Here is a 23,564-nt window from a genome sequence, read left to right on the forward strand (position 1 = left end):
GTCTATAGCATATCACTGTCTAAGAAATATTGCCTGGATTTCTTTAAACACCAAGAAAAGGGGTAAAGAGTGGTTTGTGTTAGGAAGGGTAAGTGTTTGTGGTGGTGAAGTGAAGTGTGAAAAGAAATCCAGCCAACTCAATTCTGAGCGTTTGTAAAGTAAAATCTATCGGATTAATAAAGTAGTTTAGTCCTTAGAGACCAAACGTAAAATTTTAGAAAATCCATGAAATCTGATGGTGATTTGTTAACAGTCAACCCTAAAGGGGGTGGTATAATGAAACATGAAAAACATACCAGAAAAACAAACTCATAAATAACTGATTGTAAGTAACATAATGGAACAATTTAATGTAGCAGAGAAGAACAAACTTATCTTTCAATGCTGCTCTTCAAAAGGAATATGGAAAAAAAAAACAACCATGACAGGGATCAAGATGGAGTCTCCCGTCAGCTCTGGTGGGTCTGGGTCCTTGGTGGCCAAGACCTAAACATAAGAGTCAAATAAATAATCTACACAACAAAGTGACCTTAACAGTTCAGATTTTAGCACAAACCTTAAGTAGGAAGGAGGCAGGCCTGGATTAGCTACTCTTTAGCCTCGACCTCACCAGAATGTAGCATCATGTTTCAGCCGCAGGTACATTGGATGGAGAAAAGAGAAAGAAAAAGAAAAAAAAATTAAATTCCCCAACCTTGTTGTTGGCGGAGCTCAACCGAACAGCCGACCGCATCACCAGACAAGAATGTGTCCCTCCGCCAAACATTCCTTGTGGAACATGAAGAAAATAGATAATTTTGACAGAAGAAAAGCGAATTTAAATAATAAAACAACGATATAAATTCATGCAACGTTTTCACATGCATCAACGTTTTAGTAACTTTAATAAAAAACTGTTTTTTTACTACAAAGCCAGTGTTTAAACGAAGTGCGTTCTGATTTTTCGTCACCAGGGGGCGAGTAAATGAAATGAGCAGGGAAGGGAAATTAAATCTTTGATTTAAATGAAACCAGGTTTTGCCAAGTATTATTGACTTTTTTCAAAAAGTATATATTTTTCTCAATTTTAACAACAAAAATGGACATAGATAAGTATTCCAATGCAAATTAGTGTATTTTTAATCATTTTTGAGAAACTTTTATTTTCGGAGATTTGTTCAGGAATTTATTGGTACAGTAATTTACTGTGATCAAAGGTTGGCGTACCAGAGTCTAGCAGGCCTATGTTCCCAACACACGCAGACACACACACGGACGCACAAAGACACAGACACACACACATAGACAGACAGATTTACAATTTTGAGAACCAAAAAGAGCATCCTATTTCACAGCATGCACCTGGTAATCAGCATTCCTCTTTCAATGACACTGACAGCAACACAAACTGTAACAGTTAAAAAACACTGGAACATATTTGTTCTACAAAGATATATGATATATATGGTGATATGCTGATGAACAGAAACGGGCACGCGTCATACGACCCAGTTTGTATTGTATCGCACAGTCTTTATCTATCTTCCTGAGCCTCATTATTAGATGCAGGATAAACGTCTGTGAACCACAGTTGTGTGACTCACAGGAATAGCACTGAATGCACTGAGACTTCTCTTCTGTGCACAGAAGAAATCCCTGAAGGCTCTGCCACTGTAAATCTAAAGTCCTCCATGACAGTGTTCCTGTTCAGGGACTGCTTCACTCTCAGCAAAATGAGCCATAATGTTGCAGCTATCTCACAGTGACAGGGTCAGAGCTGGTGCTAATGCACAGCTTATTGGAAGTTCCAAGTGACACCTCGCACCCTCTGTGCACTGACTGGTTCACAGTTGTAAATATCACGTTCAATCTGATTTTCCACTGGTGTAAAGTGAACTTTTTGTGCTCGGTTATCTAAGGTAAATGGTACCAGCCCATTTGATTATAGCAGGTCTGTGATTCTACAGACTCTGACGTCATCTTCTGACTCATTACGTTAAAAACAACAAGTAGAAAACAAGTGTATATTAATCATACGATTTAAATTAACAAAATTGAAACTAAAAAAAAAAACAAAAGCTGCGAGATGTTCACTGAAACGAAAATGAGGAGAAAAATACTAAAACTCTCGGACTCCTTGGATTTTAACTACTAAACGACTATTTAATCTCATTTCCTGATTCTCTCTTGTCGTTCTCAAGGCTTCCACCAGGTGTCAGCATTACTCTGCAACAGCTTGCTCTGCCGTCTTGGATTTGTGGTGATGCCTTATCAAGGAGGTAAGTAATTACAGATTAATATATATATATATATATATACAGTATATATATATATATGTGTGACAAGTGAGGTCCATGGCTGGTGAGGCACTGACTGCTCTGGCGTCAGATTTACAATTGTAAGAACCAAAAAGAGCATCTTATTTCACTATTCATCCAACAGCATCACCTGGTACTGCTTCATGACCCATCAGCATTCCTCTCTCAACGACACTTACACCAACACAAACATATACACAGGAACATATTTGTCCTACAAAGAACGTTTCTTTTATACAAATGGATAGAGCACCCTTTTGGTGTCTAAGCGATTCAAATTTACTGTAAACAAATTATAGTATCGAGATGAGTGCAACACAAATTTAATTTTAACCTTCAGTAAAAAATTCAGTTATTTTTCAAACTTTAAATTCTGCTGCTTTAATCAGATAGACGATCAGAGATGATCATAAAGGCGATCATCAAGACGATCAGAGACGATCATCGAGACGATCATCGAGAAAATTATTGGTATAGTATTTACTAGTGACACGGACAATCATCGACATTCATAGAGACGATTAATCATTTTTATTTTTGGATTTGTTCAGGATTAGTCATTTTTATTTTTGGATTTGTTCAGGAAATTATTGGTATAGTATTTACTAGTGACACTGTACGTGAGAATAAATGGAAATATTAAAAAAAAAAAGCAACATATTTCAATATAAAACAAAAGACTCATCATGAGTGTTACCAGTGGTCATTGATAAAATTCTATTCTAATTTATTGCTGACTTAGTACTGGCTCCATCAATCTGCCCATTTAACTATTTTCTATCTGCAGCACCAAAACAAAACAATTGTACAATTTCTTTGGACAACATCCATAGACTGGCCTCGGTAGACTTATACTTGTCTTAGTCTGTAGTTTTGACAGTGGAAAAAAAAAAAACCATTGTGTGAATCAGCTAATGTTTCTGATCTCCACTGATCAGACAGTTTAGATCAACTCAGCCTGTGGGGCCAGGCTGGCTGTGAACCTACAGTACAGCTACAACCTGCTGCAGGACATGACTTCAGTAAACAGCCTGCAGGACTTCATCTGACAGCCTGGTGCTCACAGCCTGCGTCTCCATCTCTACGTGGAGCACACAGAGTGGAGCCGAGTCTTTCTGAATTTTCAAACAACCGCTGCTGATTAATATTTTGTCTGCTGAGACCCACAAGTGTGGCCCAGCTGGGAAAGTGGGGGTGGGGTTTGTTGTTTCATATATTTATCTATTTATGTTATCCATAAAATATACATGTCTCATCTTTTACAGATGTAAAGTGAAAACACCAGCTGAGCAGCTGCAGGTCAGTGAAGGTGTCTTTTACATTACGTTACAAAACATTTAGCAGTTGCTATTATTCAAAGTGACATACCTTTTGAGTCAGTCAACGATGAAGCTACAGTAAACATACAAACATTACAACATTACAGTCACAATACAACACTCTTCATATGTAGCCTGGATCAGCTTTAGCTTCAATAACAATAATAACAATCTGATAAAAAAGCCTCAACAGTCCATATTCTGTGTAGTGTAAATCTGTCTGCTGTTATTTGTCTTTCTGTTCCAACTATTTACAGAAAATTATACGGAATGTTCATTTAACTGTTACAGATTAACTAAAAATGACACGCCAAGACGTCACAAAAAAAATGGAAAATGAATCAGAAAGAAATACAAATTTAATTTTTCATTTTCCTGTTATTCTATTTTATAAAAGATAAAGTAACAGTCTACTTCTGTAATTTCAGGAATATTTTATTTTTGCAAAAATAGGAAAGAATCTGCAAAATAAATGGGTCAAACCTTTCTTTCTGCTTAAAACTGAGGACGTAGAGCGAGCTGCACGCTTTTAACAGGAAAAAAAAAACTCCATCTATTATTATATATTGGTGAAACAGAGTGTGTGAGGGTTGGGGGCCGGGGGGCGGGGGAAAGAGGGGCGAGGGTGGGTTAAAAATACACATAGATACTGTATGGAGTTAGAAAGCAGTGATGTAGCACTAAGGAAGGTGTTGAAAGTGTCAGGATGATTCCAACAGTAACCACTGAGTCTCAGACCCAGACGGGCTTCACGCTCTGCATCAGCGCCACACAACACCAAAAATAATAATAATAAAAATACTATTGTGTTGAATATCATGAAAAAGTGGGGTGCTTTGGCCCAGTGTCAATGTCTCTGTCATTGGTGTGGAACCCCAGGGTTCACCTCCTGGACAAGTTCAAATCCCGGTTAGGGCGGTTGGTACCTTCCAGTGGACTCACCACCCGCAGGAAGGTTTGGTACGGTGCAATGTGATTTGGGTGGAGACTGCTGCCCCCGTGACCCGGTAACGGATAAGCGGATGAAAATGGATGGATGGATGGATGGATCATGAAAAAGTGTTAATTCAGACTCCTGTATCCAAACAGCTGTAGTCGTTTTAATGCAGATTCAGTCCGTTTCTTATTATTCTTATTTATTCCTGTGCTGTCGCCTACAATTATTTTCATATTTATGATAAATTAGCGTGTATGTATGTGGCCACCTGCCAGTCAAATGATGCCGTAAATGATCTGTAAAAGAGCAGCATATGTTTTCGTATCTCCACCTCCATTTCTGTGGAAATTTGGGACTGAAGCTAACGGCCTCGCTCCAACAACTCCAGGCTGCCAAAACGTCAGCAGTGGGGAATTAGGGAGTTGGGCTTTGGCATCGACACATCGACGGCAACAGCAGCACAACACTGCCTTAATTTTCTGGAGACAGATGTCTTGACATTAGTGGCTCGAATTAAAAAAAAAAACAACCCAAAAAACAGAAGCTGCAGCAAAACAGGTTCTAACTGCCTCCAAGGAACAAAACACGAAATTTAACTTACGTTTTCTTCTTAAGTTCTTAAGTTTATTTCTGATTTCTTCATGTACCTGCCCATAAAAAGCAGCTGAAGAGTCGTTGTTTGTCCTGTCTGTTCACATAGTCCTGTTCCCAATGAAATTAGTTTAATGTGTCAAAAACAACAGGGCAGTGGGTGGTCGTTGTTTGCATGTCCTCCCTGGGATTACTGGGTTTTATTCTGGCAGCACACAGTCGGTGTGAATGTGAGTGAATTGTTGTTCGTTTCAACAGATGGGCATAAAAAAAAAATGCAAATTTTACGTAAACAAAGAAATATACAGAAAAGTCAGATGTTCAAACATGACTTTTAATTATAGATGTAAGGTTTATGGCTGACAAACAATTAGGAATTTTAATCAGAATAATCATAATTATTCACAATTCATAATGTAACTGGGATTAATCATAAATGATCTGATTAATTTCTATATATAAATATGTTTCAACACTCCTTAATATGTCTGTAGATTTCTGGAACAGAAAGACCAATAACAGCAGGTAGATGTGTGTGTTTGAATTTGGGACTGACTCAAATGAAGGGAATATTAACATGGAACAATGTCAAGAAAAAATATTCAAAACATCTAAATTGGATCAATTTTTATCAATGAATCGACGTAAACGCAAAACAATACTTGTACCTTATCCTGTAGATGTCCATGATGAGGCGCTGCAGTCAGGGGCCCACGGTGACAGGGGAGGGAAATGAAGAAAAGCCCAGACATCAGTGACCTAAAACAAATACAGACTGATTAAAAAAACGAAACATGGTGCAACGGAGGAGGTGAAATAAGAGGAGGAAAGATGGCAGTCAGAAATAGAAAACAACGGCAGAGGAGACGGTCAGTAACTGATGCGGCCCACACAGGCTGCTGATGAATCGTGACAAAGAAGAAAAAAGAAAGAAGAAAAAAGACACTGCTGGTTTTCTAGCTCTGCTTTTATATCTGTATTTACTGTGTGTGTGGGAGGAGGGGTCGGGGGGAGGATGAGGGGTCGCGGGACGAGGAGGGACTGAAATGTGAATCCTATCATAATTCCCTCTGTGCACATAAGAGCCACCTCCTCTTTGTCTGATGTCCCAAGGTCACTGGTTATTCTATGAAAGTTGTCAGTGGTTCACAGCAGCAGCAGCAGCAGCAGCAGCAGCAGCCGCAGCAGCAGCAGCAGCAGGAGGAGGGAGACCCCCGCGTTCCTGGAGATAATTACACTTTAAATATGACATGGTAATGCTGGAGGAGAGCGGGCAGAGGAGGTGGAGAATCAGAGGCTGTTCAGTTCAGTTTGGCTCATGGCCTGTAATGAAATGAGTGGGTGTCAGGTGTTCAGTGGGTGGGTGGGTGTAGAGCACTGGATGTCTGGATATATATACTGTATATATGTATATGTATATCTATATATAGATATAGATATAACCCTCATTGGTCCAGTTTTACCTGTCATTAGCCACCTGTGGATCCTTTTTTAGCCATTAGATTTTTTTTAGGTTACATTTTAGAGGAAACAGAGGAGGTTATGGAGGTTCATCCACAGGTTCTTAAAACATGTGGGGACTGGAGTGTGTTATGATCAGATGTGGAGAGAAAGACAAAGAAGATTCACCGTCTCGGTAATTCACCGCTTTTTTCTTTTGGTGTCAGGATTCCTGTTGGTTCTCCCACCACAGCTGAGGTCTTCACTGTCCTGCAGAGGAGACGTCCATCATGGCTTGACTTAGCTGAACAGCTAACAGCAGCAACTACAGTCGTTCCCTCTGAACATTCCAGGGACGGTACAGTGAGGTCAGCTCCACACTGTGTTTCTCTAATGTTTCATCTTGGCTTGAAAAAAGAACATACATATTTAAATACTCCTATATACTATAAAACAGTGTTTTTTTGTCCCTTTAGCCGTAGTTTTGGAGATGGATAGAAGGAGAAGGTGGACGTCGTCAGGAACCAGTCTGAAGTCGGGAGGCAGCGGAGCCAAGAAATCCGGCTTAACTGAAGTTTCACTTGTTTATATATTATTTACAAAATGCTTTTCTTTTTGGGAAAACTCCCATCTGGAACACGGTGTAGGAACACCGAGGATGAACACAACGGAGGTGTTTTTTTCTCTCCTGTTTTCTATTCCAGACTGTGGTCTTTTTTCATTTTCACAGTTTTATTTATTCATTCAATTTTTGTTTTTCTGCTCAGCACTGTTCCTCGACACCCTGCCACACCCCTGCTCTCAAACAGCCTCCACTTGTGTGCAAATTAGCTCTGCTCCCGCTCAGATGTGTTCGTCTGCACTCAGCTGCACCGTTGCTGTGCAAAAATAAAATATGTCTCGGCACGGCTGCACAGGGACGGGACTTTAAGCTGAAACTCGGGACATCAGTGCGGGAACGGTGTATCTGAGAGAGGGAGAGAGAGAGGGAGAGAGAGAGGGAGAGAGACGCAGACTGTTTCAGGAATGTTCTGAGACCCAACAAAGAAATGTGATTGGAGAAAATAGAAACAGCAGAATAGAGTTCTCAGAATAGACGGAGACGGACGCACAGGTAGAAACACGTCACCTCACACACAGCCACAGGATCGACGGAGGCTTTGAAACTGTGTAAACAGCCCTCTCCATCCACATCAATATACTTCATGTGTAGAGTAGAAAGTGAAAATATACCTGCTGAAAATATATATATATATGTACATATATATAAATATATATTTGTATATCTATTTTAATATATACAGTGTAGAGTACAGTGCTACAATTTGATTGAAACATGACCCACTATACAGGTTTAAAAAAAAACAAAACAACATTTTTGCAATGTCACAAACTGACCAGTAGAGGCAATAATACTATGATCTGACTGTTTGGGGGGGAAAAAGCCACTTCCTAAATCTCTGTGAGTGAAGATTGAATTTTGAAACTCTACTTTGGACCCCACCGTGTGTAGCTGCATAATTAGTCACCCAGTGTGTGGATTATTGATGGTTTACATTTCATTTTTTACTGTGATCACTGTTTGAGGTAAAAGTTCATGTGGACGAGACTCGCTGGTCTGTGAGCGTTCACCAAAAAGGGTTGAATAGTATTACAGTTAAAGAGAAAACACACAGACGTCTCGTGAATTTTACCGTACATTTTAAAGGTAAACCAAAACTAGAGAAGTATTTAAAGTACATTTATTAATCTTCTTAATACTCCAAACTCGAAGCAGTGACCTCCCGGCTGTAAGGCAGGCCCACTGGCCACCAAACACTGTGTGCTTTTGCTTAGAATTTTAACCTTTTACCTGTGACTGCCTCTTACTATTACTCTGAAGCACCGGGGGTTGGGAGGTGGGTAAAGGGGAGGGGCAGCGGTGCATTTATCCTCCTTACTCACCGAGCTCTTCATCAGTCAGGACGACTTTCCTGTGTCATTTTATCAATGCTTTATTGACAGACTTTTCTCTTTTTCTCCTTCTGCGTCTAGAGGCTGACAGTTAAAGACAAAGCGGGTCTGGAGTGCATCGTCAGAATCTGTTATAAATCACCGGAACGTTTCAGAGAAATGTAATATCCGTCAACCCACGCTCCCAGACCATAAACTCATCTGCTCTGTGGGGTGAATTATCTTATTTTATTTTTATTTTTCGAGGAGACGACGCATGGTGTCTGTTTGTAATAACATGCATTTACTAGAATTTGTTTGTGAAACTCGACGACACCGTTCACGGCTCTTTGACCTTTTGAGGGGGGGGGTCTCCATTCATCGACTGTTGAGAATTTGAAACTTATTTCTGAATGAAGTCACTGCCCCCACCCCTTTTTTTCCCCCATCTGATCCACCGTGGTCAGTAACTGGACAGGGGGCTGTGTGAGGATAATTAACACTTAAATTAAACAGATGCTTGTGCTGCTTAAAAACCGATGACACTGACAAAGTTCACAAAGTAAAGCCAAGAAACAGGAAACTGCCAACATGGCTTTATAGATGGTGTGCAAAAATCTGTGCTGTCGGACAAACTAATTACAGTAATGCCCTGCCAGGGCAGCTGGAGACGTGGGGAGGTGATATATTCACACTGTAGTGGGTGAGGGTGAGGTAAAGCTTTAGCTTTAGGTTTGACCCACCTCTACGTCCCATTCTTGACCTGGACGTGGTATCTAGAAAAAATATTTATGGGTTAGATTTTTTTTTTCATTTTTGCGAAAAATTTTATTTTTGAAGATTTCTTCAAAAACTTATTAGTATAGAATTTTACTGTGATCAAAGGTTGGTGTAGCAGAAAAGTGTATTTTTTCTAAATTTTAATCACAAAAATAAACAAAGCTAAGTATTTTAAGACAAATTAGTGTATTTTTATTCATTTTTTGAGACTTTTCAGGCTGCTTGAATATGTTTTCTACTACTGAAAAAAAAGTATCCTTAAAATATGTTACCATGTGTATTATTTGTGTATACAAATTTTAAATAAAAAAGACACCAACACTCTCTCCAGCTCTCCTGTGAGTTTTGCTTAAACTGTGCCGCACTATTTACATGTTTGAATTCAACAAAAAAAAAAGACATAAAATGTTGTCAAATACCTACAAACAAAAAGAGACAGTCAACCTCATCTATCCACTCTGTTGCGAATGGAAAAAGAGGACACATTAGCATATTCAGTGCTAAGACATTAGCATATTCAGCACTTGAGCGCCTTTACAGGTGTTTTTTTTTAACAAACAACGTGCACAAACAAAGTAAGTTCACATGCATTTGTACTATCATTGGTACCGGTGCATGCCTATTTATTTATACAACTATATCATCATTATATTATCTGGCAATAATCATGCAGTGAACATGTTTATACCTAAGTCTTTCACCGTAAACCTGGCTTTGACATTATGCAATGTTTAAAGGATGATGATAAAATGTCCTTTGCTCTTTCTGGACGGATGATTTGGCACACTGACACAAACCTATTATTTCAATAGAGCTATAAGTGCTGCCAAGGTGCAAAGCCCTGAATGTGTAGCAGACAAGTCGATTTGACATTATAAAAAATATAAAGTCAATTTAAACAGGTAGAGCAGAACTTCTTGTGCTCAAGTTGCATGGCTCTCTGCCACACTCTCTCTTTCTCTATATATGTATGTTTTTTTGCAGCATGCCCAGTTACAGCTCTGTTACCAGGCAACTACTGAAGACATATTTTAAGCTCATCTGAACTAAAGGGATATAAAAGTATTCAGCTTGGACTCCTCATCACTGTGTAATTACTGGCTGGAGAATTATTACAATGCTAAAAAACGATCGACAGCTTCGAGAGATGTATGTGTTTCACGCCTGTTTTTTTTTTAAAATTTTTTATTTGGGACTAATCCAAACATGCAGGAGTATAAAACACTTTTTTCTATTGTTGTTGTTGGATTTTAGTCAATACCGTTCTTCTTGACTGTGGCTTTTAAAACGTGGCGAGAGTTACTTTCAAAACCTCGGAGACCTCGTTGGCCTCAACAATATAATTCCTTTTCCCCGCAGTGTGTGAAAATAACGTACAAACATAAGTGAACGGACAGTGGAATTTCAGAAATTAATTGAGGAGCGGTTACTTTGTCTAGTCGTGGCTGTGTTTGGCCTTATGGGCATCTATTCACACTTTTTTTTAAACTTCCAGACCTGCTCTGACTGGACAAGAATTATTATAACCTTTCACATCAAATGCCTGGAACATAATATCCAGGCATATCCTAATTAGAGCTGCAGTAAACCCCTGTCTGTTTTGTCCCTGCTGCATATTTGTCTAGAAAGAGATAACCTTTGTCAAAGATAAGGAGCGCACCTTCCTGCTCTGACCGTCTGTTTTACAGCCTGCTGAGCTGATAAACTTTGCACTTCAAATGACAATGGTAAAAACAGGTAATTGGAAAAAAATTAACAGAAATTTACACTGACCTATTGTAAACAATTACACATCCTACACTAAAATACACAAAAAAAGTACAAAATATATTTTTTACAGGTACAGGAAGAAGTAAATGTCTTGCAAAAAGCCACTGCTAAAAAAAGACACCTAAAATTTCCCCACAAAAGAGTCTGATATTCTGAGTCTCTCAGTTTTAATAAGCATAAGATCTGGTGAAAGGAGAGACTTGTTACTGTTTCATAAGAAGAGCTTCTGTGGAGCTGGAGAAATGGAGGCCTGTCAGAGCCTGGCAACAACAGCACAATTTAATGAATATTGTCAGCATGAGGTTCAATCAAAGATTTAGGAGATATTGTTTGAAAATATGAGGAGATCGCTGTTAACAGTCTGTTGAAGAAAATACTAAAAGTGGGCGCAAATGGCTCTCAGTCAACTCGTCTAAACCTGATGGTGTTCATGAAGAGGTTTGGAAGATTGCTTGTCAAACGAAGTGGAATGATTTTATACTTTTATTTCTTATAATCAGACAAATGTTTTTGATTTCATTTTTTGTTCTTTTTGGACTTTGGCTGAGTGCCTCCAGAGTTTATCACTCCTTTGCTGTGAACTAAAATGTAAGGTATAAAACACTTTTATGAATTTTTTATTTTTTTTTTTACCATTTACTAAGTTTTGTGTTCCTTTAGGGAGAAAAAGAAAAACATCAGTCGCTGCCTCATCGAGTTCTACTTTGCCGTCGGCTGGAACAGATTTTTTTATGGCAGTTTATGGAAAATGCAGTTTTGCTTATCGCGAGTGTTTATTCTGCTGTGACTGATTTCACAACTTTCCCCAAGCATAATTATTGTGTTTACATCATATCCTCCACACTAAGCACCTAAATGAGTCAAAATTCTCACACTTAATCACTTTAATCAATTTTGAGTCTATTTTTCTGTTGAGTTTCACTGTAGTTTTATGCACTTAACCGATCATGTGATATTTTGTTTTGCCTATCTCAACCATTATAATGTTGCAGACATATTAAGTAACACTAAACATAATGGTCCACTTTAGTTTTGGATTTAATATATTTATATAATTCTACCATTCAATCATTACAGCTGATGTACCTGTAATTTCACATGACCTTTAATTGATGGAATGATGAACAAAATGTCTTGGTTGGACGATTCAGGTGAAACCATGCTGCTTTCTCAAACGATATAAGATGCTGAAAAAATAATAATGTGAAAAGGCCAATTCCTTTTTAATGAACCCCCAATCTCGTGAAGCAATGGCTGTTTCTGATAGGTTTTTGACAATCTCTGCTTGTGCATGCCGATGCACAGCCTGCGAATGGGTTCACTTGTGATCCCGCCGGTGATACTTTTGCACCTCATTATACTGTTGTCTCCTTGAGCTAAAGGAAAGAGCTGCTTCAAGAACCAATCACAGCAGGAACGCGAGTGTCATGACACTCATGAGATTTTTTCCCCACCGCAAATTTGATCTGAGCGAGCAGGAGATTTCTTTTTGTTAGACAACCTTTGCCGTAACAAGGGTGTGTTGAGTGTGATTACACAGTGGGCTGCTGTTTGAAGTGGGACGACTTCATGGCCTCCATCACACTTGGGTCAGGTTGGTGAAAGCCAGTTTTATTATCCTGAAAACCTCTCCATCAACACTGCTGCAGGTTACAAAAGGAAACCTATGCCTCCGTCCATTAAAGTCTCACATGTTGAATTGCAAACATGTTCTGGGGTGTCTGGAGTTCAGTAAATAACAGTTCACGGTATATTTTACTTTTTACCTTTCATGTCTTGTCTCAACCTGACAGCCTCAAAACTCCAGGACCATAAAGGATCTTCTGTAGAATGTCGCATGTGCTCTAGCTACCCTATGGGAAACTGGAACTAATAATGAACGTGTTAGGGCTGGGTACAACCTGGACATATCATCCAAACCAGAAGTTTGGATGAATAATGAGAATCTCACTGTTTTAAAGATGCTCTCAGTTGATGCTGTTTTATCTGGTTTCTTTAAAATACGGAGACTCGGAAAGTTTTCATTCTACTCATAGATAAATGAGATAAAATTTTTGAGTAATTAAAATTAATCCAATAAAATCATTTGTGACTGCATATCCGCATCACTTTGTAAAACAGGAGATGCACTGATATTATCAACGCAGATGAAGACAGATTGATAATTTTGATAATATTCAAATTATGTTTCAATTTTCAACTTAACAGTCTCTGACTCTGCACTGATAAGGCAGCGAATGGTTATGGCTGCAGTTCTTGGGAAATTATAAGATTGTATCTATCTGGGTTTTTTTTTACCAGCAGATATTAACACACACACACACAAATGTTACATTCATCATGTTAATGTTTTAAGTCAAAAATACAATCTGAAAATAAATTCTAAATTATGTTGCAGTAGATGCAGGACAGAAATACTCCATATAGGTAATATGTAGGTTCTATGTAATCCTAATTGTCAATATAAACATTTCAAATAATCAAATTTAATCGCAACATACTTTTTTACCTTTAAACTCATTACCTTCACATCTCTTTTTATTGATGCATAATATTGTCTCTTTCAATGTGCCATAAGGAGGGGCCTGAGGAATGTTGTTATGTAATTCACGATTATACAATGACTGGTGACATAACACTGCATCCATCAGAAACCCACATTAATAATTGGAAGAATGAACTTCTACTAGATGCACAAGTTCTATAGTTTCTGACACAAAAACACACCCACGGGCAACAGTCAGTCATTCTGCTGCCGGCTTGAGATTTGCCTCCATCAAAGTCTGCACCAAATAAGCAGAGACACAATTGAACTTTCTAAGTGAACGTGGCCTTTTGTTTGTGACAGAGTGGCTCTGCCCTCCGACTCCAGGGAGGTGAAGTCTGACACTGTTAGCTTCAGTGTAGACAAAAAGATACAGGCGACTGCAACGACCTCCTAATCAGACAACATCTTCTCTAACTACTGTCAGAGATCTCATTGAATACTTACTTCAAGGAACAGACATTTCTTTAAATGCAGTTGGACTAATCTGTCCTCAGACTACTTAAAACTCATTATCTGTGACCACAGCACAGTCTCTTCCCCACCTCCCCATCTTCCTGTCCATCTGTGATTCACCACAAATGTGTGTAAGGGAGGAAGATGAGTTGGAACGCCGGACCAGAGCAGCCAGATGGGAAGGACTGTACAGGGAAAGCTCTGAGTGAATTCAAAGACAGTTTGGGATTATCATGGTCTCATCGTTTGTTCTCACTGCTCTGTTCCCTGAATAATGACTGCAGACTTTCATGCAGATGGAAAAGGCCATGAAAAGATCTGGAAAATATGGAAAAACAAACAAATACTTGGAGGCCTGTCCTGGAAAGGGCTCCTACTTTAACACAGGAAGACAAGTATTTGCCAGCTATTAGCAATTCAAGTGATTAAAGGGTGATAATGTGGGAATGAAAAGCTCTGCTGACTTTGAGTCCTGAAAACTGTCACTGTACATGAACTCATACCAAAACCATAAATTAACAGTTCTGATTCTTCAAATAAATAACTGTATATGCATGACTATGAATGAAAACATGTATATATTTGTAGCAGTCAGGTTTGTTTGTTTTCAAAGACTAACACAGAGACCAGTCAACACAGCAGAAAACGCAGTGATTTGTCACACTGCACTAGTCGCTAATGTTTAAGTTTATCAGGATAAAGTGACACTTACCCTCCTGGTGACAACAACGAAGTATTTCACGGATACAGTCGACGAAGCCGGCTCTAGTTTGTGTCCATTTGTATACCTCCAAGCCCTTGTATGATTTTCGGGTTTCTCCGGTGTAGGATGACGGAAAGTCGTACATGTCGGCTGCAGTATTCATAGAAAAAACACATAGGAGACAAGTTAATATTTAATCTTTCAAGTTTAGAAACGTAATATTTAATATCCGCTGGTTTAAAGTGTGAAATAAATTCAGACTTACATGTCCCCGGGGAACCATAACTTTGAGGCACCTGGCGTTTCCGTCGCAAACAAATGACGTCACAACATGTATTGTTATTGTACAGTATAACGAAAGTGTGGGAGCTAACAATTTAACAAAACGGTACAGCTTAAGAAACAGTGAAAGAAAAGCTGTCAGTGCCAGTATTTTTTTTTTTTTTTTTACAAATGTTAGGGTTACAATCTAAAAATTAATTTAAACCGTAAGACTGGAAATAACAGTGAAAATCAGTCACTACAATGGTAGTAACTGAACAATAACAACATTTAAACTAAAATGATGAGAGCACCAGAGTTTTGGTTTTTTTTTTTGGAGAGGACAAAGACTATTTTGACCTACTTTTTTTTTTTAAAGTTGCTGCAGAACTTTGGTGTCGACAAATGAGCGTCTGCCCAGGAAGTCATTGCTCCTGGGCAAAGGGCACAAGGATGTTCCTCTCGTCTCCCACCCACAGCATGAGGGTGGGAAACAAAAAGACTTGATTTTTAGTTCCCTTTGACCCAGGATTAACAGCCAACACACAGGAACCCAGTCATAGAAATATAATAGATTAGAATTCAGGCTAAATACTTCTATCTTAAAGCCGATGACACTGAGTAAATTTAAAATTCTTAATCTTAATGCCGATGACACTGAGTAAATTTAAAATTGACTAAAAGTAATTTTACACGTGGTTCTGTACCTTAACTGCCTTCATTTGGTCTTCACTGTTACTGTAGTGGATTATACTTCATCATCATCTTGTCCTCCTGACACACAAGCTCATTTGACACTGTACCCTCACTCTCTGTCCTTCACCTACTACAGAGCTCCTTGTAAACTGGGTCATTCCTGACCCAGTCAGTGTCCTTGGCCCGTGTCTGTTTTTTTTATTATTACTTTATTGTCCATGAACATCCTCATTTCTGACTGACTTTAATTTAATGATTTCTGACGTTTTAATAGGCAATCAAATGACACTTCCTACGGATAATAATACCCCGACTTAACACTAATTAGTTTATCTCTCTTAATTACCGTCTGCACAACAGAAACACAGGATCACTAAACATGGCCGACTGCTGCACATCTGTAATCAGTTCCTTCATCTGCGATTTTAATTTTGAATTATTATTATTTTTTAAACTTAATTACGTTGGGGCAGGGCCTTTATTGAACGTAATGTTAAAATACAAATTGAAAATATTTTCAGTGGTTCAGAATAATTACTGTTAGAGCAGCATTTAACAGCAATGCATAATATATATATATATATATATATATATATATAGTTTATTTTCTAAAATGAAAGAAACAAGTACCAAGTTAAACTGACGACTGTTACTTTCTTTTACCCTTGAGCCTCAGTTTGAATTTTCTTTTCTAAATTTGACTTTGATTGTTGTACAAATCTGACATTTCCCCCTTCATATATCTCCCTGCAGTAACCTGCTGAGTGAAAATTGCAATTATCACCTGCCAGGACAGAAATACTCCTGCAGAACCTGCGGTGTAACACGCCCCGTGCCTCAAACTGCTTCTCTGCAGCGAGTGTGTGAACACACTGTTACCGCAGCTCTGCCAACGCAACTAAATATAAACACTTGTTTTGTACAGCAAACAATTGCAAAATACCTTTACACACATACAACATCATGAAGGCTGTCACTCACACACACACATACACTGTTTCACACCTACCTGACAATGTTGTTTACTTTAGGTTCACTTTCTATACACAAATGTGTGGTGCAATCGGTTGTTAACTGCTCCCACAGATCACGGGTTCTCAACATTGGGTCAGGGACCAGTGCTGGGCCATGAATAATTTCTTACTAGACCAGATTTTTTGTCAGGTATTTCATTTTTAAAAGTCCGTAAACTCCTTTATAAATTACAGTCCAATAATATTATATGCATGTGCAGTATTTCAATGATATATGATGTACTTGTTGTGTTTGTTATTAATTTTAAAATGACCTTTCTTATGACCTGCTCTGTCATACACACTGCTGCCACTGGTCCGCAAAAAACTGGTCCAGGATACACATAAAGGTTGTGTCCTGCTACTATTGGCATTCATGTTTCCACCCACTGGTCCTGTAAATTGATTAAGTTCTGTGCCGTGTGGGAGGGAGAGCGAGGTAAATGTAATATTTTATCCTAGGACGACCAAGGAGACTAATCAGCTCGACCAAGAAAGGAAATGAGAAAGAGCAGGTCAGAGGCAGCGTGGCGCCATCCAACTGTGGTCATGGATACTGCAACCAGATAAACTGGGTGTTTTCTTTCAGTGGACACAGACGTGACAAACAGGAATAACACTGAACGATCAAATGTGCGTTGAAAACCAGCCTGAAAAACACAACCAGGGTATATCAATATTTTCAATCCAATTTGCATAAAAACAAGCCCAAAGAGGCTTATTATGAGCAGACATGGCAACCAGTGAAGTAAAAGTTAAATTCCATTTTCTCTCTTCCTCACACCGATTCCATGGATTATATTTAAATGATTTTATTAAAAGCAAATATAAAATTTTCATACACCACCTAGTTTTTCGCTTTCTAAACTTTCAAGATCTTTTTTGAAACAAGTAACAAAGTGAGAAAAATAAATGTAACACAACTGTGCCCCTTGACAACTGTAAGCATGAAGTCTTAAGTCTTAAGATATCTTATAATCTAGAGAAACAATTTGAAAAAAAGAGAAAAAACTCTACCAGGTTTCAACAGTGTCATAGGCAATTTCTAGGATAAATACTTTTGATTCTAATTGCTATAATTGCACAGTCAATAATCCTGGTGTTATTTTTCTGATGAAGTGAAAACTGTGACTTAAAAAAGAAAAAAAGAACTGAAATTAAATGTGAACAGTTTGGATGAAATGTGCGAGGATAAAGCCATTGTAATTATTCACAGCAGTGTGAAGGGTTCATTTGGCGAGGTGAGCAGGTTGGTAGCAGGGGCGGCGCTGATGAAGAGAGTTATCCTGTACAGAAGCTGAGCCGCTCGTGAATTCTCCTCTGCACTGATGAAGGAAATGACATTATGTATTCAATATTCATTCCCTCCCAGTTCACCTTCCACCTTCTCCCCGCTCTTGTGTTGTGTCTTTCATCCTCTCTCCGTCTATACTTTACCCCCCCCCCCCCCCCCGCCTCTGCCTGTGCGCACAACCTGCTATTTTGATCTACTGTGAAATAATTGCTGGTCAGGCTGAGGCACAACAGCGAATGAATACAAATTGATGGAGTAGTTGGAAGCAGCTGAAGGTCACGATGGGAGGTCATTTCAGGATGTTGTTTGGTTGTTGATCCAGTAATGAGAGAATAGACCTGGAAGACAGAACCCGACTGTCATGAGCGCCTACAGCTGGTACCGCTCACTGATCCAATCACTCACGTTTTTGTTAAAATAAACCCAGGAGGCCCAGGAAATCTACAGAAATATCTCCAACTACATGTATGTTCAAATATATTAAATAGGTGACTTGAACATATGGTCATGCAGCCTGCTAGCAAAGGTTAATTAGCAGGTAATCAATAGTCTGATACAGACACAGTCATTTCCACTGGGGGCAGCAGCGTGATGGGGAGGCATGGTCTGTGCTGTGATTACAAAATAATTGTCACCAAACAGGTAAGCTAAAAAAATATAATTTAAAATATATAATATATTTTCTCTCTCTTTATCTCTATAGATATATATAAATATACATAGAAATATATATATTTAGGTATATGTACATACATATTCATATACCTGTATCATCAAACATGACAGCACATTAAAAATACATGACTGAAAAGTTCATTTTGCACAAAGACAGGTCTGATGAACTCGCAAAAGTCCCAATCCAACTGTCCTGCAGGTCTACAAGTCATGTAATGTTAATGACCTCCAGGGGTAAAAGAGAGAGTGGAGACATGGTCAAAAGCCCCCGAGCTCAGAGCAGTGACATTTGGTCAGCCTGCAGTCTGGGTTGCAGTAGATCTTCTTTTGATACAGCCAGGATCTGTGGTCTTCAAAGTGAAGCTCCACAGTGAAAAAGCTGCAAGAACTGCATGAGTGAAAATGTTTCAAGGCCCTTTGAAAAGTTCTCCACCTCTGGCTGGAGTTTTTGAAATTCTAGACCAAGGGAAGGAACTCCTGCTGCAGTCAGACAGGAAAACTATGTTCAACGTACACACACACACACACACACACAAAAAAAAGAGGAAGAAAAGAAAAAAATTACAAACTATTTGTTCTGGCTGACGACAAAACTTATCGTGTTATTAAAAGTCTGAGCCTCTTTGAACAAAACTACTGAGAGTTTAGAGAGTTTTCAAGAGTTAAGCTTAATAAAAGTTTTAAAATGTTCCAACTCTTGTGTTTAGTCAGCATCTTTCTCCAGTTTTTTTTTTTTTTTGGTCCATCGATAACGAAATCCAAAGCATATCGTTCAGCAGAAAATGTCTGCAGATGGTACTGTAACGTGGCAGAATTAAGGGGATATACGAAGTGGTCACAGCGGCTGTTAAGTGCAGCAGCCTGGGGGGCTGCGGCTCCTCTGTCTTTATCGAAAGAAGTTAAAAGAAAAAAGTTCAGGGCAATTACTGCGCCTGTTGCTGCCGCCGCCGCTCTCATCTCTGCCTTCAGTTAAAGAGCTAAATGGAATGTCTGATTGAGATGAGCAGCCAGAGAGATGTAGGCCAAGGATGGGAGAAGAAAGAAAGCAAAATGGATCAAACTGAGCCAAATAAGGGGGAACAATGCCCTGAGAGTTTCCTGCTCCCCTTTTAATGGTGTAAAAAAAGATAATGCAAAAAGGAAATGTGTCCTGTTGAAGGATGATAGAGGCTTAAAATTGGTTTGTGGCATATCTGGTCTGCACTGTCTTTGCTTTGCCTTTGGAATCAGGGAGAGGTGGCTGATACAGTGGAGTCTGCCTGTGTTCTCTACCTCTGTGCTTTCATAAGCTCAGGGTTGGCTTTATCCTCTTAAACCGTCAGACTGAAAGAGCATCACATCCACGGAAAGATGAGAGCAAACACTTTCAGACCGGTCTGTTCTGAAAGCTGCATCGACACCAGAGAATGAATCACTGTTATTTATTTGAATTTCCCTTCCTCACCACAGCTCTGTGCTTCGACGGGTGAGGTGAAGAGGGAGAGAGTCGTGACTAAGTGGGTAGAGTTTATTCCGTTCTGATGTAAAAAATAGTTGTTGTTGCTATGATAACTTGGATCTGTTCAGTTATAATAAATGTTTCACTTAGCCTCAAAAAAAAAAAAAAAAGAAAAAGAAAAAAATATTAACAGTTGCAAATGGCATGCAATAGTTGTAACCCCCCCCACTAAAAAAAACCCAATACCACACTGAATATTACATCACAGATGTAAACATTCTATATCAGATTGTCTGTGGATCAATCAAAACCATCTGGTTAATCTCTGCTTTTGGTCGAAACCCGTCGAGGGTTCCATGCCCTGAAAATAGATCATGATACTGACTGAAGGAACAGATGATGCCGGGTTCTGTCAGAGAACATACAGTACGTGGCCAGGAGCTGGACTTTATTACACACATCCACAGTAAATTAAAGTCGAAAAAGAGAGATGACAGAAGAGGGTGACGATACCGGGAGCAAATATCATCTGAAATGAGTCGGTTCAACCCTGAGGCTCTGCTGTTATTTAGATATCACTTCAAAATTAAATTTTTTTTTGTGTGTTTCATTGTCATATTTCAGTCAATATATTCTCCACAGGTCTGTGTCACTTTTTCCCCATGTATTTTGTGAGGTCCACTACTGTAGGACAAATATTACATGGGGAGGCATTCAAAAATAAATATCACCAAACGGGTAAGTTAAAAAAAATTTTTTTTCATAAAATATATAATATATTTTCACTATCTCTCGCCCTCTCTCTCTATATATATACAGTATATATACACTATATCATACAGGTACATTGATATGTATGTAAATATATATAAATATATATTTTATATAGATATATATTTACATATATAGACAAATATTAGATGAAGTTCTGAATCTTTAAAGGAAAAAAACGTTTTCACTTTTTTATCGTCCTCTCAGCAGCAGTCTGGAAAGTCATGTCAAATTATTTTTTACAATATATTTACAAATTACCGAAGTCGAGTCAAAGTGATTCACTGACATCAGATTTCTCGACAGAAAAGCATAAAACATAAACGTAAAAAATTCCTACCAATCTCAAAATATGAGCCAAAAAAAACTTTGCCCAGACAATGAGCCATGAAACAAGCTGTAAAAATCCAAACCCTGAGGTGGGGAAAAAGTTACGTCATTTTGTTTTTCTGCAGGCCTGGAAGGAAAAAAGAAAGTTCTTGGTTCTTGAGTTTTAGAGAAGAAATGCTCTTCCACAACTCAGAAAGTCGATAGAATTTTTCAATAGATTTAAATAGGGCAGAATACTCCATAAATATCTCAATATCACAAGAGTCTCTACATTCCAAAAAAAAAAAAATCATTATTCTAGCAGAATATTTATCAGCCTTAAGGATAAAGGTCCGTGTGGAGGCGGAAAATAGATTATTTGTGGTAATTATGTTGCAGAAAGTTATTTTGATATCGTTCAGGCAGTAGTGTATGGCAGTAATTGGGGGAGGTGCAGAATACACCAGTACATGAGACTGGGTGAATTTAGCATAACATCGCTAAGAGATCATCCATTTCAAACAGATAAAACCTAATGGAAAAATCCGTAGGGAATAAAACAGTAGCCCGAGAACGGAACCCTGAGGGACGCCGCAGACGAGGAGAGCTTAAAAGACAAATGATTACTAATTTGCACAGAAAATTACTTGTTAGTCAGATGTGATGTGAATCAAACTATGACTGTGCTCTAAAAATACAGAACTCAGTTGTAATCACTGGTAGACAGTGTGTGTGTGTGTGTGTGTGTGTGTGTGTGTGTGTGTGTGTGTATAAGCCGCAGGTTAAAATCAGTTCAATTTATGTTCTAAAATGTGACTTACAATCTGCACAGCCTTGGTGTCTGCAGGGGGCGTCAGTGTTCTCTGAGTCGACTTGTTCATCTGCTGTAATGACAATAGTCCAGGAAAAAGCACAAAAATAATTAAAAAATGAATTGAGATCCAGAAGACAGTGGGTTATCTCCCACACCAAAGCCACAATCTGTGCTGCCTTCACTGTGTGAAGAGGCTGTGGAGCAGCAGTCAATAATCCAAACTTATTATCATCATCTCACGGCGCGAGCTTTTCTAAACTTTAGAAAAAAAAAAAGATTTAAAAAAAGATCCCTCAATCTCTTTAAGACGGGAGGATTTCCACTGTTTGAGTCTTTGACAGCTCAGGATTACACATACAATCAGGATTTCTACAAGTGTTTTATTTAAAAGGTAAAAAGACTTAGAGGAACGTCTGACTCATATGCTTTTTTCGGAAAGTTTTTTGACAAAGTTTTAAATGAGGACTTTTCTTTTTACATTTGGAGAAAATGATGAATATATATATATTTTTTGCCCCATTCCTTAAGTATAAATATCTTTTAGATATTTATTAAACCAGGGATACAAACATACAGCTCGCGGGCTAAAACTGGCCCACTTGGGGTTTCAATATGGCCCACTTAATGAATTATACTTCATTAAAATTATTTTCAAATTTAATTACATTCACATATGATTAGGATTTATCTGATATACTTGTACTACTTTGCATGAAAACAAAGAGGAAAAACATGGACTTACAGTTATTTATAGGTAATTATGTTATGATTGTACTGGCCCCGCCCACTTGACAACTGATTAGGTCGTATCTAATGAGGTTGTATGAAGTCCCTGGATGAAACATGTGTTTGACAGCCCTGTATTAAACTAATAAAAAAGACATCACTTCTAAATATTAACGCTAAAGTGAATTAAAGTTACCGTCTGTCTCCCCCTGCTGTTACAGATGTCAACAGCTGTGTTCAGACCTTGCCGTACAATACATGGTAGCCAGCCAACAGTTGCATACATGTAAATCAGACTGTGACAGTACAGGTGGCGCTACACAGTAACATTATAACCACATGCTTTGTGACGTGAAATCAGAACAATGCAGGGTTTTTTAGACACATTTCCAGATTTTGGGAGATGATGAAACTTCTACTTAGTCGTTGAAACTGGCACTGAAGGAGAAGACAGACGCTGCAGAGACACAGGCGTGAACAAAACACTGACAAAGTCAATTTGGCATAATGTGTCCCCCCTTTGAAGCCGCTGTTATTGTAGAGGTGGTATTATGACCATCCAAAATGTGCAATACAACTGTTTTTCAAACACGTAGAGAAACTCTTTCATGTCTATGCTATCGGCCAGCGCGTTCTCAAAAACCAGTCCAGATATTAACGTTTGTAGCAGCAAATATTCAAAGAGAAGAAACACGGAGCACGGAGCTGAGAAGGGACTGCTTTTAGATAAAACGGCTTCAGAAGAGATTTTAATGAGGGATGTTTGTGGTGTGTTTGGTCAGGAGTCACTCTCTCAG

The 23,564-nt window shown here is 38.6% G+C and overlaps 1 long non-coding RNA gene across 4 annotated transcripts; it reads right to left on the bottom strand.

Moving 5' to 3' along the window:
* Positions 1-6: 6 nt before the first annotated feature.
* LOC107990143 (uncharacterized) lies at positions 7-15,536 on the bottom strand. 4 transcript variants are annotated; one of them, XR_003053048.1, is made up of 7 exons: positions 15,396-15,536; positions 15,036-15,066; positions 14,780-14,920; positions 6,790-7,551; positions 5,813-5,903; positions 557-768; positions 7-486 (listed from the first exon to the last, which is right to left on the bottom strand). It is a non-coding gene; the product is annotated as an uncharacterized LOC107990143 (long non-coding RNA). The 4 variants fall into 4 exon arrangements; XR_001761694.2 differs by lacking the exon at positions 15,396-15,536 and having other exon boundaries at positions 6,774-7,551; positions 15,036-15,343; XR_001761693.2 differs by lacking the exon at positions 15,396-15,536 and having other exon boundaries at positions 15,036-15,340.
* Between the last annotated feature and the right edge of the window lie 8,028 nt (positions 15,537-23,564).

This window comes from Cynoglossus semilaevis, chromosome 20 (assembly GCF_000523025.1).
Source record: "Cynoglossus semilaevis isolate Cse_v1.0 chromosome 20, Cse_v1.0, whole genome shotgun sequence".
Taxonomy (NCBI): domain Eukaryota; kingdom Metazoa; phylum Chordata; class Actinopteri; order Pleuronectiformes; family Cynoglossidae; genus Cynoglossus; species Cynoglossus semilaevis.